This window comes from Acomys russatus, chromosome 13, assembly GCF_903995435.1.
Source record: "Acomys russatus chromosome 13, mAcoRus1.1, whole genome shotgun sequence".
NCBI classification, from domain to species: Eukaryota; Metazoa; Chordata; class Mammalia; order Rodentia; family Muridae; genus Acomys; species Acomys russatus.
In genome coordinates, this window is record NC_067149.1 from 49602729 (window position 1) to 49616213 (window position 13485).

General features: G+C 44.2%; 1 pseudogene; it reads right to left on the bottom strand.

Moving 5' to 3' along the window:
- Nucleotides 1–4523: 4523 nt before the first annotated feature.
- On the bottom strand, nucleotides 4524–13085 carry LOC127197672 (dnaJ homolog subfamily B member 11-like; annotated as a pseudogene).
- Nucleotides 13086–13485: the final 400 nt, after the last annotated feature.

Below are 13485 nucleotides of genomic sequence, written 5' to 3' on the forward strand. Positions count from 1 at the left end.
TCGCTGCTTTTAGTGAATAAATGAGACACAGAAAGACACAGAGAGCCATACGATCTCATGCGCCTGTGAACCTGGAGTCTTAGAAGCTGGGAGTGGAGCGGTGGCCAATTTCCTTGCTCGTCCCATCCTAGATTTTTTCAGGAACCCCGACGATGTTCTTCATAATGCTGTGCTAATCTACGTTCTCAGTAACAGTGACCAGAGGGAGCAGCAGGGAGCGGAATGCAGGAGAGTACGTTAATGAGTACAAAATCACAGCGAGACAGGAGCATGGCGCTCTGCAGCTCCGTGAGGCTGCTCTTGCTTGTCATTTGGCTACACTGGGAATAAACGAACACGCAAGCAGCTGGGTACACCCGTGAGAGTTATTTTTTAATAATTAAATCATCTGAAGTGAGAAGACCCCCTTTTAGTCCGAATTTTTTGAGGTGGGAAGATCCACCTAATAAGTTTTCTTCGCTGACGGAAATAAGCCAAACAGGTTTACTGGGGGCAGATCTCGGGAGGGTTCACTGGTCTCAGAGACAGACAAGGAGAGAGAGAGAGAGAGAGAGAGAGAGAGAGAGAGAGAGAGAGAGAGAGAGAGAGAGAGAGAGAGAGAGAGAGAGAGAGAGAGAGAGAGAGAGAGAGAGAGAGAGAGAGAGAGACGGGGAGGAGAGCTGGGTGGCATCCTGGTTGTAGCCCCATCCCTCTTCTCTTCCCAGTCCCACCCTCCCTCCCACGTCATCATCCCCTCTTCCCTATTCCTCAGAAAAGGAGAGGCCCCCCTCCCATCCACCTCAGCTCATCAAGTTGCACCAGGACTGAGCTCTTCCTCTTCACTGTGGCCTGGCAAGGCAATCCTGCCAGGGGGATGTAATTGAAAATCTGGCAAGAGAGTCCATGTCAGAGACAGCCCCCTGCTCCCATTACTAGAGGACCCACATGAAGTCTGAGCTGTTCATCGACTACATCTGTGTAAGGAGCCTAGACCCAGTCCGTACATGGTAATTGGTTGGTGCATCAGTCTCAGCGAGCCCCTCCTGGTCCTGGTTAGTTGGCGCTGTTGGTCTTCATGTGGAGCCTCTGTCACCTCCCAATCCATTTCTCCTTATCTGAGCATACACCTGGCGACAGAGGAGGTTGGCATAAGCAGTTGCTAGGTCCTTGAGAGCAGGCCAGTGGAACTGCTCGTATATTAACAGGGTTAGGGGTGCCAAGGCTTTGAACCCTACACCACCTTTAATCTGGGTCACACCTTCTGCTGGCAGCCCACATAAAGGGCATGGAAGAAGGAAACTCTCTCTGCCTGCTTGCCCTCACTCTCACTGGCAAGTCCGTTCCTTTACCGGGATTAGAACCCACTTCTTCAGGATTCCTCAGTATGCTAAAGACTAGCTGAGACATCCAGTCTCATGGGCTGAACAACTATGGATTCTTGGACTTTGCTGTTGGTAGATAATTATTGTTGAACTAGTTGGACCACAGCCTGTAAGCTACTCTAATAAATCGTGTGTGTGTGTGTGTGTGTGTGTGTATTCATTCTGTCAATTTTGTTTCTCTAGAGAACCCTGACTAGTGACTCAGATGACCACACACACACACACACACACACACACACACACACACACACACACACAAAGCTAGAAGTTTCCTAGAGTTCCAATATTAAAGAAATCATAAACGTCTAAGAGACAGATGTATCTAACATGATATAATCATTTCAGGATGTATGAATGCATAAGAATTACATGTTAACTCAAGTGTGTGTAAAATGTTATCTATCAATCTGACTTTTGAATAAAATACTGAGCAATGTTAAGAGCACTTCTATAAAGGAGTTGGTACAGATGGTTTTGTTCTGGAATTCCAGCTTTAGCTGGGTGGTGGTAGTGGTAAATGCCTTTAATCCCAGCCCTCGAGAGGCAGAGCAAAAGGATTTCTGTGAGTTCAAGGCCAACCTGGTCTACAGAGTGAGTTCCAAGACAGCCAAGGCTACAGAGAAACCCTGTTTCAAAAAACAGACATCCAGAGAGAGAAGACAACAGAATTCTGACTTCAGAGTTTTAACATATGCAGACGTGCCAACATGCCATTATCTGGAAAAGCTTTTTTACTTGGAATATGTGTATGTGTGTGTGTGTGTGTAACAATCCTGGCTGCCCTGGAACTCACTTTGTAGACCAGGTTGGCCTCAAACTCATAGAGATCCACCTGTCTCTGCTTCCTGAGTGTTGGGATTAAAGGCATGCACCACTAAACTCCTGGCTATAAAAATATATTTATAGAACAAGAATTGTATAAATTCTGTATTATCATAATAGTATATTTTCTTATGCTACGGTTTGGGTAAGTTTGTGTATATTAGTCAGTTTTATTGTTGACATAACTGAAGCTACTTAAGGAGGGGAACTTACAGTTTCCTCCCACGGGAAGCTCCAGGGTACAGCCCATCATAGCAGGGGCATCATGGCAGCAGGAGCTTGAAACAACTGGGTCACCTTTTATCTGCAGCCAGGGGACAGAGAGGGAGATGGACGCTGGTGTCCAGAGTGCCTTCTGTTTATTATGCAGTCCAGTCTCCCCTCTGAGGTACCACTCATTCCTAGGGTGGCTCTTCCCACCTCCACTCACCCGGTTACAAACTCACTCACAGATATGGCAAAAGCTTTGTCTCTAAGGTGACTGACTCTAGGTTCTGTATGGCTGACAAAACTTATGGAGCATCAGGTTCCCTGCGAGTCTGTGTTTAAAGGCAGCATTATTGAGAGGGTGAAACTCTGAGGACGTGGGGCAGAGTGGGAGCTTCTTAGTCACTGGGTCAAGTGCTCTTGTGCTATCTGTAGGGCCCTAGCTTTCCTCTTGTTTCTGGCAATGACATAAGCTGTTGCCTTTATGACATGCTCTGTCATTTCCATCCATCAGGCCCACAGATGCCTGAAGAATAGGACTTCCCAGACAGGACAGGCTGGACAGGAAGCCTCAAAAACCATCAGCAAGTACAAAAGTTTCCCTTTTACACATCAACTATCTCAAGTGCTTTGTTATAGTGACAGAACGCTAACATGTACTGTTCATTGCCTTAGGTATAAGGATTGCATATATTCAATCTGTAATCATTATTCAGATGTACTATTATTCATTTCCAAGTCATCCTTATTGGCATCCAGGACTTGGGATTTCTGGAATAAAACAGTGGATTAGAAGGTACTTCCATGTGACATGCTGGTCGAGAAGAGTTAGAATGCCTGGCATAGTGACACACACCTTTAGTCCCAGCACTTGGGAGGCAGAGGCAGGCAGATCTCTATGAGTTAGAGGTCAGCCTGGTCTACAAAGAAAGTTCCAGAAAAGCCAGGGCTACACAGAGAAACCCTGTTTCAAAAGAAAGGAAGGAAGGAAGGAAAGAGAAAAGTTAATACAACAGCAAATAGATTGTTTTTGGTTTTGTTTTTAACGGATTTGGGGCTGAAGAAATAGCTTAGCAATTAGCACTGCCTGCTCTTCCAGAGGACCCATGTTCAGGTCTCAATACCCACGTGGTAGCTCACAACTGTCTGTAACTCTGGGGGATCCAAAACTCTCTTGTGGCTTCCACAGGCATCAGGAAGACATGTGTAAACTGGCATATATACAGGGAAAATATCCACACATATAAAATAAAATTATATATATATAAAATAACAAGCAAGTGTCATCATCACAAGTTCCAAAAACGCTGGGACATAATTAGGAGATAAAATCTTGAATCTCTGGAGTAGATGAAGGAATTTAAAATGCAAACCAAAATCATAGAAAATCTATTCAATGAAATTATAATGAACATTTTCCTAAGTCTAAAGAAAGAAATCAACATTCAAGCTCAAGAGTTATTTTTAACAGTAAAATACCCAAATAAGATTTTATTATTACCAAATAAAATGAGAAAAGTCATTCTCTCAAAGACCATGAGATCTTTTTATAACCTTAGTTCATGTAGCTCAGTCTCTCTTCAGTTTCATTAAGCTCTTGGTTGTTGGACACCATGTGTGCTTAGTGGGAACTGGGGACTGGACTGTCATCGTTCCTTTGCATGCTGTGAGTGCATCTTGCCTGATGGATGGACTACCCATCCAGCTCATAGGAAAGAGCAACAGAAGTCAGGAAAATGCAAGCAAACCAGCCAACAAACCAAGGTGCATTTAAAAATAGACTTCTGTTGACACTTTGAAGTAGCTAAGAACCGCCTCTAACCTTCATCCAGTTTCTTCTCTCTGGCACCCTCTTGAGAGTTTTTGAAACTCAGGTAAAAGTCCCAGACGTTATGCCTCCAAAGGGGCAGGCGTTAGTAACCTCTGCTGATCATCTTACTCGCAACAGAAAGATTCTCACACCTCTTTGTTAGTCATGGTATGACGATTACAGGGGAGGGCAGGGAATTTAAATCATACTTGCATGTTGAAAATGATGAAAACGCACACACACACACACACACACACACTACACCTGTAGATAATAAATACCACTGATCTACCTGTTTCAACCAAGTCCATTTTTATCCACTCCTAATAACCGTCCAGTCCACTTTGACCTTCTGCACTGATCCTTGTTTGAGAAGGCTGCGTGATACCTCCCCGTGCTTCCTGTCAGCTGTGCTTTTGGAAAATACACATTGAAAGTGATTATCAAGGAGCCCTGGGTGTTGTTGTTGTTGTCAAGGTTGGGAAGCCGTTCTTCCCCTTCCTTCCATGGCTTGGCTCCTGGCCTGCTAAGTTTATCCGGGAGGTGTGCACCTTGTGACTATCCAGGTAGGTAACATCCAGCTCAGGGCCAGCCACGGCCTCCGCTAGTGAGATGACCACATTTGTGTGCAAATCATTCCTTTCCTTACAAATACTCTGTGCCTGACAACTTGATTTGGAATGTCGGTCTCTGGATTCCCCATCTGCAAAGCTCAGCTTCTCCAATAAAGGGGTAATCCATTCTCTCTCTCACCCCAGTTCTATTTCTACCTCTGGTGTTTGTTTTTCATTCACTAGTCTGACTTTAGGAAGCTTCTTACAAACTACCTCTTGGGTCATTTGGAAGCACCTCAGGCCCCACTGTGTGGTTTACAACTCCCTCCTGTCAACAGCCGCATGCCTGTTTCCCAGGAGCCTGTCTGGCCACAGGTTTGCTCCTAACTCTTTCCACAAAACCTCCGGCATGCACTGCTTCCAAAGTGACCTCTAGATCTATAAAAGTATCACTTCCTCTTAGACTATTTCTGTATCGCCGACACAGGATTCCTCCGAGCATAAAGAAGTGTGAAAAAGTGTGTCCAATGCTCCGATGACCGTCTTTCAAGATTTCTTTACCATAAATGTCGCACTGTTTCCATTTTTCACTGTTTGACGGAACCTCATGAGCAGAGGCCAGATTTTGGAATTTCCTCTTGGTTTGGGAATCATCCAGTAAGGATGAAGCTGCAGAACTAATTTTTCATAGGTCACTTAAATATCCTCTATCAAGGCCCCTCTAAGATCTTATAGAAACCTCTCCTGGGCATCACTGCCCAGATGAGACATAGAAGCAACAGAAGATATTCAGGTTCTGCAGGGCCAGTTTTGCACTTCCCGCTTCCACACTTTCCTCTGCCTCCAGTCCTGCTGTCAGCTGGCCAGCCCTTTCCCACAGAGGTACTTGTAATTCCAAGTAGACATTCCCAGAAAAGAAGGTCTCCATGAGCCGTAGTCAAGATGCTAATGCTACAAAACAAAGAACAAACATTAAAAATGACAAGAGAAAGTGGCATTTGGCGTACTAAGGTAAATCCAGCAGAGAACAAAACCCTGGTCTCACTAGAAATAATAAAACCAAGAGGAGCATGGAGTGATGTGTTTTGAGAAGCAAGTAGCCACCAAGCAAAAGTCATCTTTTAAAGTAAATGGAGAATAAGAACATTTCAGGACAGTCTGTGAGCCACCAAGCCAGCACTGTAGAGATGCTTAAAGGAGTCCTAAGCACGGAAAAGGATAAAAGGCAGCCTCAACCGTGAGCACACAAGAGAGAAAAATCTTTTGATAAAAGAATAGATGAGTAAAGGGAACTAGGAAATGACCAATAATGCCCAATTTCATAAACCAGAAAACCCATAATACTAATAGGGGTGACATAAAAGAATAAACACTGATCCAACTAACCAATAAGAAAAGCAATTTTAAAAAAAATTGTAGGAAGCCAAACACATTGTTACACCTTTAATCCCAGTACTTGGGATCCAGAGGCAGGCAGATCTTGCTGAGTTCAAGGCCAGCCTGATCCACATAGTGAGTTCCACAGGCATCAACAAATACCTCTAAACAAGTTGTTAAAAATTAACAGAAAACAAAAACTAAAAACAAAAAGCCCTCAACTGTAAATGGAATTACTGTATTGAAAACAAGATGCAGGGGGCTGGAGAGATGGCTCAGAGGTTAAGAGCACTGACTGCTCTTCCAGATGTCCTGAGTTCAATTCCCAGCAACCACATGGTGGCTCACAGCCATCTATAACGAGGTATGACACCCTCTTCTGGCCTGCAGGTGTACATGCAGGCAGAGCACTGGATACATAATAAATAAATAAAATCTTTTTTAAAAAATCTAGCTGTTCGCTGTCTACATAAACCTCACCTCACACCGAGAGACCAAAAGTAAAAAAAATAGAAGTATTATACCAGGGACATGGAAGCAAGCTAGAGTGATGATGTTCTCTGATTAAAGAGTCTTCATTGGAAAATAAGGTCATTATATATTAATACAGAGAACAATCATCTAATAGATATAATGGTGGGGCATAGTGGGGCACACCTTTAATGCCAGCACTTGGTAAGCAAAGGCAGGTAGATCTTTGTGAGTTCAATGGCATCCTGGTCTACATAATGAGTTTCAGGCCATCCATGGCTACAAAGTAAAACCCTGTCTAAAAAATTATTGATTTTAAATATACATATTCAGCAAGTATTGATGTACTCAATATCATAAAATAAACATTACTTGATGTAAAGGAGCACATAGGGCCATAAAAAGTATAGTAGTGGTTTTACTAGTCCATTCTCTGTAATAGATAATATGTGCCCAAAAAAAAATCAAAACCAACCAACTAACAAACTAAAAAATTTTTGTGCTAATCTGAACTACCTATGGACCAAATAAACTTAACAAATACCTACATTTGTTCTATGCAGCTATAGAATATACATTCTTAGCAGCCGGCTGTGGAACTGTCTCTAAAGTGAATCTCATTTTATACTGTAAAAGACATATTAACACATACAAAACAAACACAAACAAACAAAACCGCTAATTTCTATTGTAGAAGAACAAGACCAGAAATTGGGCTGGGCAAATAGCTCAGTAAGTAAAGGTGCTTGCTCACAACCTGAGTTTGATCTCCAGAAACCACAGAAAAATGAATGTGGAAAACCACCCTCACAAAGCTGTCCTCTGAATGCCATGGTGTGTGTGTGCGCGTGTGTGTGTGTGTGTGTGCGTGCGTGTGTGTGTGTGTGTGTGTGTGTGTGTGTGTGTGTGTGTTTTAAGAGTAAGGCTAGAAATTTTTATTGTGTGGGTTGTGTGTTGGGTGGCCTGTCTTCCGGTACTCAGGTGGAAGGATGTCTCCAACTCCAAGGGCTGGGAAAGTATCCCAGCTCTGAGGTGGAACAGTGTCCCAAGGTTATCCTGAGCCACAGAGCCCAGGAACCTCACAGCTCTGAGAGGAAGCCTCCTCAACAGAGATGATGCAGCTCCCAGAGGAGGGTTGCCCCAACACTGAGGAGCTGAGGAGCCTATAGCCTGAGCTCTGAGAGAAAGGGATGAGAGAGAGAGAGGGAGGGAGAGAGAGAGAGAGAGAGAGAGAGAGAGAGAGAGAGAGAGGAGAGAGAGAGAGAGAGTCACAGCAGGCAGTAAATCTCTTAAAAGATTTATTGGAGGCACGAATCCAGGAGTGGCTGCCTCTGCTCCTGAGAGGAGATAGCAGGGAACTGTGCAGACACAGCCTTTATATAGGGTTTCTTAGGGGGCGGAGACTTCTGGGCCTGAGCTTGGGGGAAGCTCAGGGATTGGTGGGGTTTTTTTTGGTTTTTTTTTTTTCTGTCTAGACTTCTCACCAAAATTAGCATGATCTGAGACAAATCCTACTGAGAGGCTGGAGATGGCAGTTACAGAGGTCTGGGGGGTGGCAGGGCTGTGTTGCTGCACCTTTCTCAGGCAGAGAAAGCCTGAGAAAGCCACTTTTCTGCCCTGATGGATGATAAAGTTTACAATGTGTCCAAAATTTACAGAGTCCACTGTGAAGGCAGTAGGCTGAAGCAGGAAAGGATGTCGCCATCATGAACAGCTCCCATGGCTTTCAGAGGCAGGAAAGGTGTCAGATTTTCATAGAGCAGTCCGCTGAAGCAGGAATAGTCACCATGGACAGCTCCCACTGAGGCGTTGTCTCGAGCCAGTGCCGTTTTGTCTCAGGTCGCCACAGCCCCAGGGAGGGAAGGAGGGGCTTACTGCTCTGAGGAGGGAAGGGGAGGTGCAGTGAGTCACTTTAAATTTTAGTGGCCCGGCTGCTCAAGGGCCAGACATAGCTCCTGAGGGTGGTGAATGGGACTGGGGGAGGGGGGCGGGCTGGGGAGCAGTGGGCTCCCTGCAGCTTGGGGAAGGCATCCAGCTACAGGGGTGTATGTGAGGCAGTGGATAGCAGCAGGCCACCACAGCTTGGAGGTGGGCTGCTGTGGCTTGGGGATGGACTGCCATGGCTTTGGGGCAGACTACGATTGTTACCCCAGGCTGAAGCATCATGGCTTTAGCCTCTGTGGGAGGGGGTGGGGCTGGTGTTAGGCTCCTAACCCTAACTGCCCACCCCCAACCCTAACTCCAAAGCTCTGATCTATCTCTGTCAAGGTGGCAGAGGCCTTGATCCAGCCTAGGCTGAGGCAGCGGAGGAGGCAGCAGCAGCTTTGATCTGGCCGCCACCACCATTGCCACTGCCACTGCCGCTGCAGCAGCAGAATCTCTACAGAAATCAATGACAAGAACAAAACAAAAACAAAGCAAAACAAAAACAAACCAAAAAAACTCCCAAAACTACAGAAATTATACAAATACATGGGAAATGAATAATATTGTCTTGAATAGTCAGCGAGTTACTGAAGAAATCAGAGGAAAACGTAAAATTCCTAGAATAAAATAAAATAAAAGCACAATTTATCAGAACACTGGGGAGGGGGTGCAGTAGAGACAGCTCTCAGAGGTAATATGCTACTGTTGGAATGTGAAGTGTTTCACAAAACTTACCGGTTTGAAGAGGTGGTGGTAAAATCTTTAAGAGGTGCATAGCCTTGGCCAGGTGGTGGTGGTGGCGCACCCCTTTAATCCTACCACTTGGGAGGTAGAGGCAGGCAGATCTCTGAATTTGAGGCCAGCCTGGTCTGCAGAGTGAGTTCCAGGACAGCCAAGGGCCAGGGCTACACAAAGAAATTCTGTCTTGAAAAGACAAAAGAAGGGGCTGGAGAGATGGCTCAGCGGTTAAGAGCACTGTCTGCTCTTCCAGAGGTCCTGAGTTCAAATCCCAGCAACCACATGGTGGCTCAGGACCATCTATAATGTGATCTAATGTGCACTGTATACATAATAAATAAATAAATCTTTAAAAAAAGAAAGAAAGAATGAAAGAAAGAAAAGACAAAACAAAAGAGAGGTATAGCCTTGCTGGGGAAAGTGAATCACCGAGCAAGGTTCAGGGGCCTATTTTCCTGAGTGCTACAGCCAGTGAGGGACTGTGATAGCTCTCCTGCTCTTGTGAGTTTGGGGCTAGCTCTCCAGACTACTGTAGGAGGCCAGGGGGTGAGGTGAGGGAAGGCATTACTCCCATACCTCTCCACTTCATGGCAGATGAAGGATCAGGCCAGCTCTCCTGCGCCCATGGAGGCAGGCTCACCTATGCTCCCTCCACCAGGAGCACCTCTACTGTGCTGCCCAGGCTAGTGGTACAGCCAGTTCATTAAACTGTCACAGTTGGCAAGAGGCTAGGGCATCACCTCTGTGCCTTTGCCACCTCACAACATAGGAATGGTGGAGCCAGTACTCCCATGCTCTCACGCTCGGGGCTGGCTCACCTACGCTCACATCACCAGGGCCAGGTGAGGTGTAGGGCCCACTCTCCTAAGTGCTGCAGATAGTGAGGGGCAGGAACAGCACAGAGTTGGGAGCTGACTCTCTTTGAATGTTCATCTTAGTAAGCATTTAAGCAAATGACAAAAAGTTATTGTACTCAGGTTGCTACTGATCTATCAGGGCCAGAGAACAGACTCGGGAGCTGAGCTGCGACCCCGAGCCAGGGTGTTACAGAATTCTTAAGCTCGAAGACCATAAATATCTGTGCCAAGCTACAGTTACAATTTTTCATGAGTCAGAATCATTTGTTCCTTTGTGGTTAGGAACAATCGTTATGTTTTGGGGGAACAAAAGAAGAATAAAGAGGAGGTTGGCTAGCCATCTGGAACGCTCTCCTAAAGCCTGGGAGCTTGACCTTAATTTCACCTTATTATCAAAATGGAGTCTGAAAACAAAATGGCAGTACTTAGGATAAGTCTCATTTGTTTGATTCCCAACAGTGGACAGATGGGGTTTGCTGTTTAACGGGTCTCCTGAAATCCTGACTATGAAGAGTGGAATTGCTCCAAGGAACTGGATCTAAAAAGGTCTGCTTCTGTCCCCATTAACCTCTTTTCTCTCCTATCTAGGGTAAGTGGGTTGGAAAGGAAATATAAACATTAAAGAACCCCAAATATAGTAGATTTTTAAAAGTTCAAGACTACAGATGCCGATGAAATTCAGAGGGCCACTAGGGAATATTTTCAAAAGCTGTATTAAACAAATGATGGGAAAATCTAGAAGAATGGATAAGCTCTAAATTACATATTTTCTACCAAAATTAAATAAAAAAGCATATAAATCGATCTGTAATAAACAATGAGATTGAAATGGTATGAAAATTACCAACAGGGCTGGAGAGATGGATCAGTGGTTAAGAGCACCGTCTGCTCTTCCAGAGGTCCTGAGTTCAATTCCCAGCAACCACATAATGGCTCATAACCATCTATCATGAGATCTGGTTCCTTCTTCTGGTGTGCTGGTGTACACGCAGGCAGAACACTGTGCATGTAATAAACAAATCTTTTTTTTTTTTTTTAATTACCAACAAAGAAACCAAGGATGTACAGCTAAAACCAAATGCTACCGTGTCTTAAAGAAGAACAGAAACCATGAGTCTCAAACTTTCCTACAAAACAGAATGGAAAGAACAATAGAAAACACTTAATAAAGCCAGTGTTGTCTCAATTTCAAAACCAGAAAACGGCACAATAATTCTCCTGATGAACATAGACATTAAACTTCTCAATAAATACTCACAAACCAATCCAACAACATTCAAAGATGGTTCAACATATACAAATTAACAAGTTTAAAATAGCACCTAAGTACACTAATAGCAGAAATCACATGATCGTCTCAATAGATATGGAAAAAGCCTGTGACAAAATTTAACATCCCTTCATAAATGCCCCCAAAGAAACTTGGGATAAAGAAATGTTATGGCAGTTTGGATGAGAATGGCCTTCATAGGCTCACTGTTGGACTAGATGGTCCCAGTTGGTAGAACTGTTTGAAAAGGATTAGGGGGCCGGAGAGATGGCTCAGCGGTTAAGAGCACTCACTGTCTGCTCCTCCAGAGGACCTGAGAGTTCAATTCCCAGCAACCACATGGTGGCTCAGAACCATCTATAATGTAATCTGATGCCCTCTTCTGGCCTGCGGGTGTATGTGCAGGCAGAGCACCGTATACATAATAAATAAATTAAAAAAAAAAAAAAAAAGGATTAGGAAACCAGGCTGTGGTGGCGCACGCCTTTAATCCCAGCACTTGGGAGGCAGACACAGGTGGATCACTGTGAGTTTGAGGGCAGCCTGGTCTACAAAGTGAGTCCAGGATAGTCAAGGCTACACAGAAAAGCCCTGTCTAAAAAAAAGAAAGAAAGAAAGAAAGAAAGAAGGAAGGAAGGAAGGAAGGAAGGAAGGAAGGAAGAAAGAAAGAAAGAAAAGAAAAAGATTAGGAGGTATGGCTTTGTTTCAAGAAGTGTGCTATAGAACTGGACTTTGAGGCTACAAAAGCCTCACACCATCCTCAGTGCACTGTGAAATGCAAGTTTTTTCCTCTGCCCATCCTAACTCCTGAGTAGTGACACGGAAACCTTTATGCTTACTAAAAGCTTCAGGTACTACAGTTGGGCAGGGTTAGGGCCTAACCTATTTCCTCCCATGTGGCTCCTTACCTGCCATCTTAGTCCCTCGCTGGCACCTACTTCTTCCATTGTAGAGATCTTTTGTTTCCTCAGTTAGGTTTATTCCTGTGCATTTAATTATTTTTTTTAAATATGTATTTATTTATTTATGTACAGTGTTCTGCCTGCATGTATACCTGCAGGCCAGAAGAGGGCACCAGATCTCATTGTGGATGGTTGAGAGCCACCATGTGGTTGCTGGGAATTGACCTCTAGCAGAGCAGTCAGTGCTCTTAACCGCTGAGCCATCTATCCAGCCCCCACATTTAATTATTCTTGTAGCCGCTGTGAATGATGAGATTGATATGGTTTTCAGTGTATTTGACATTGGTATGCAGGAAGGCTACTGATTATGTGCGTTAATTTTATATCTTGTACTAAAGCATTTATTAGCTCTAAGAGTTTTAGTTGAGTTTTCAGGTCTCTTATGTACAGAATCAAACCATATGCAAATGGGATGCAGTCCCTACTTCTCTCGTAATGCTCGAGCTCTGACGTCAAGCGTGGAGAAGGTGCACACTCTTATCTTATTCCTGACTTTAGTGAGAATGCTTTGAGTTTCCCCACCATTTAGCATGATATTGTCCATGGACTTGTCCTTTAGTGTGTTGAGATATGCTTCCTTCATTCCTAGCCTCTCCATGACTTTTATTTCAAAGGAATCTTGAATTTTGTCAAAGGATGTCTGTGCTTCTCCTGAAATGATGACATGGCCTCCGTCTTCGAGCCTATTCATGCGATGGACACACATATTGATTTGCACGTTATCAGCCATTCTTGCATTTCTGGAATGAAGTCAACTTGGTTGTGATGAATGATTTTTTTTTTTTAAGATCTTAAATTATGTTTGCCAGGATTATGTATGTTTGTTTGTCTGGTTTGTTTTTGTTTTTGTTTGGTTGTTTTTGTTTTAGACAGTTTCTCTGTGTAGCCCTGGCTGTCCTGGAACCTGCTCTGTAGATCAGGCTGGCTTTGAACTCATATCAATCCAACTTACTGCCTCTACCTCTCAAGTGCTGGGACCAAAGTTGTGCATCATCATGCCCAGCTACAAAGCTGAAATTTAGACTCCACGCTAACCGAAATTTGCTTACTAAATCTGTCAAAGTCAACTGCCTGGCTTTCCTGACTTCATCATGAACTCCTCGTGCTGGGAAGCCTGTATACACGTACTG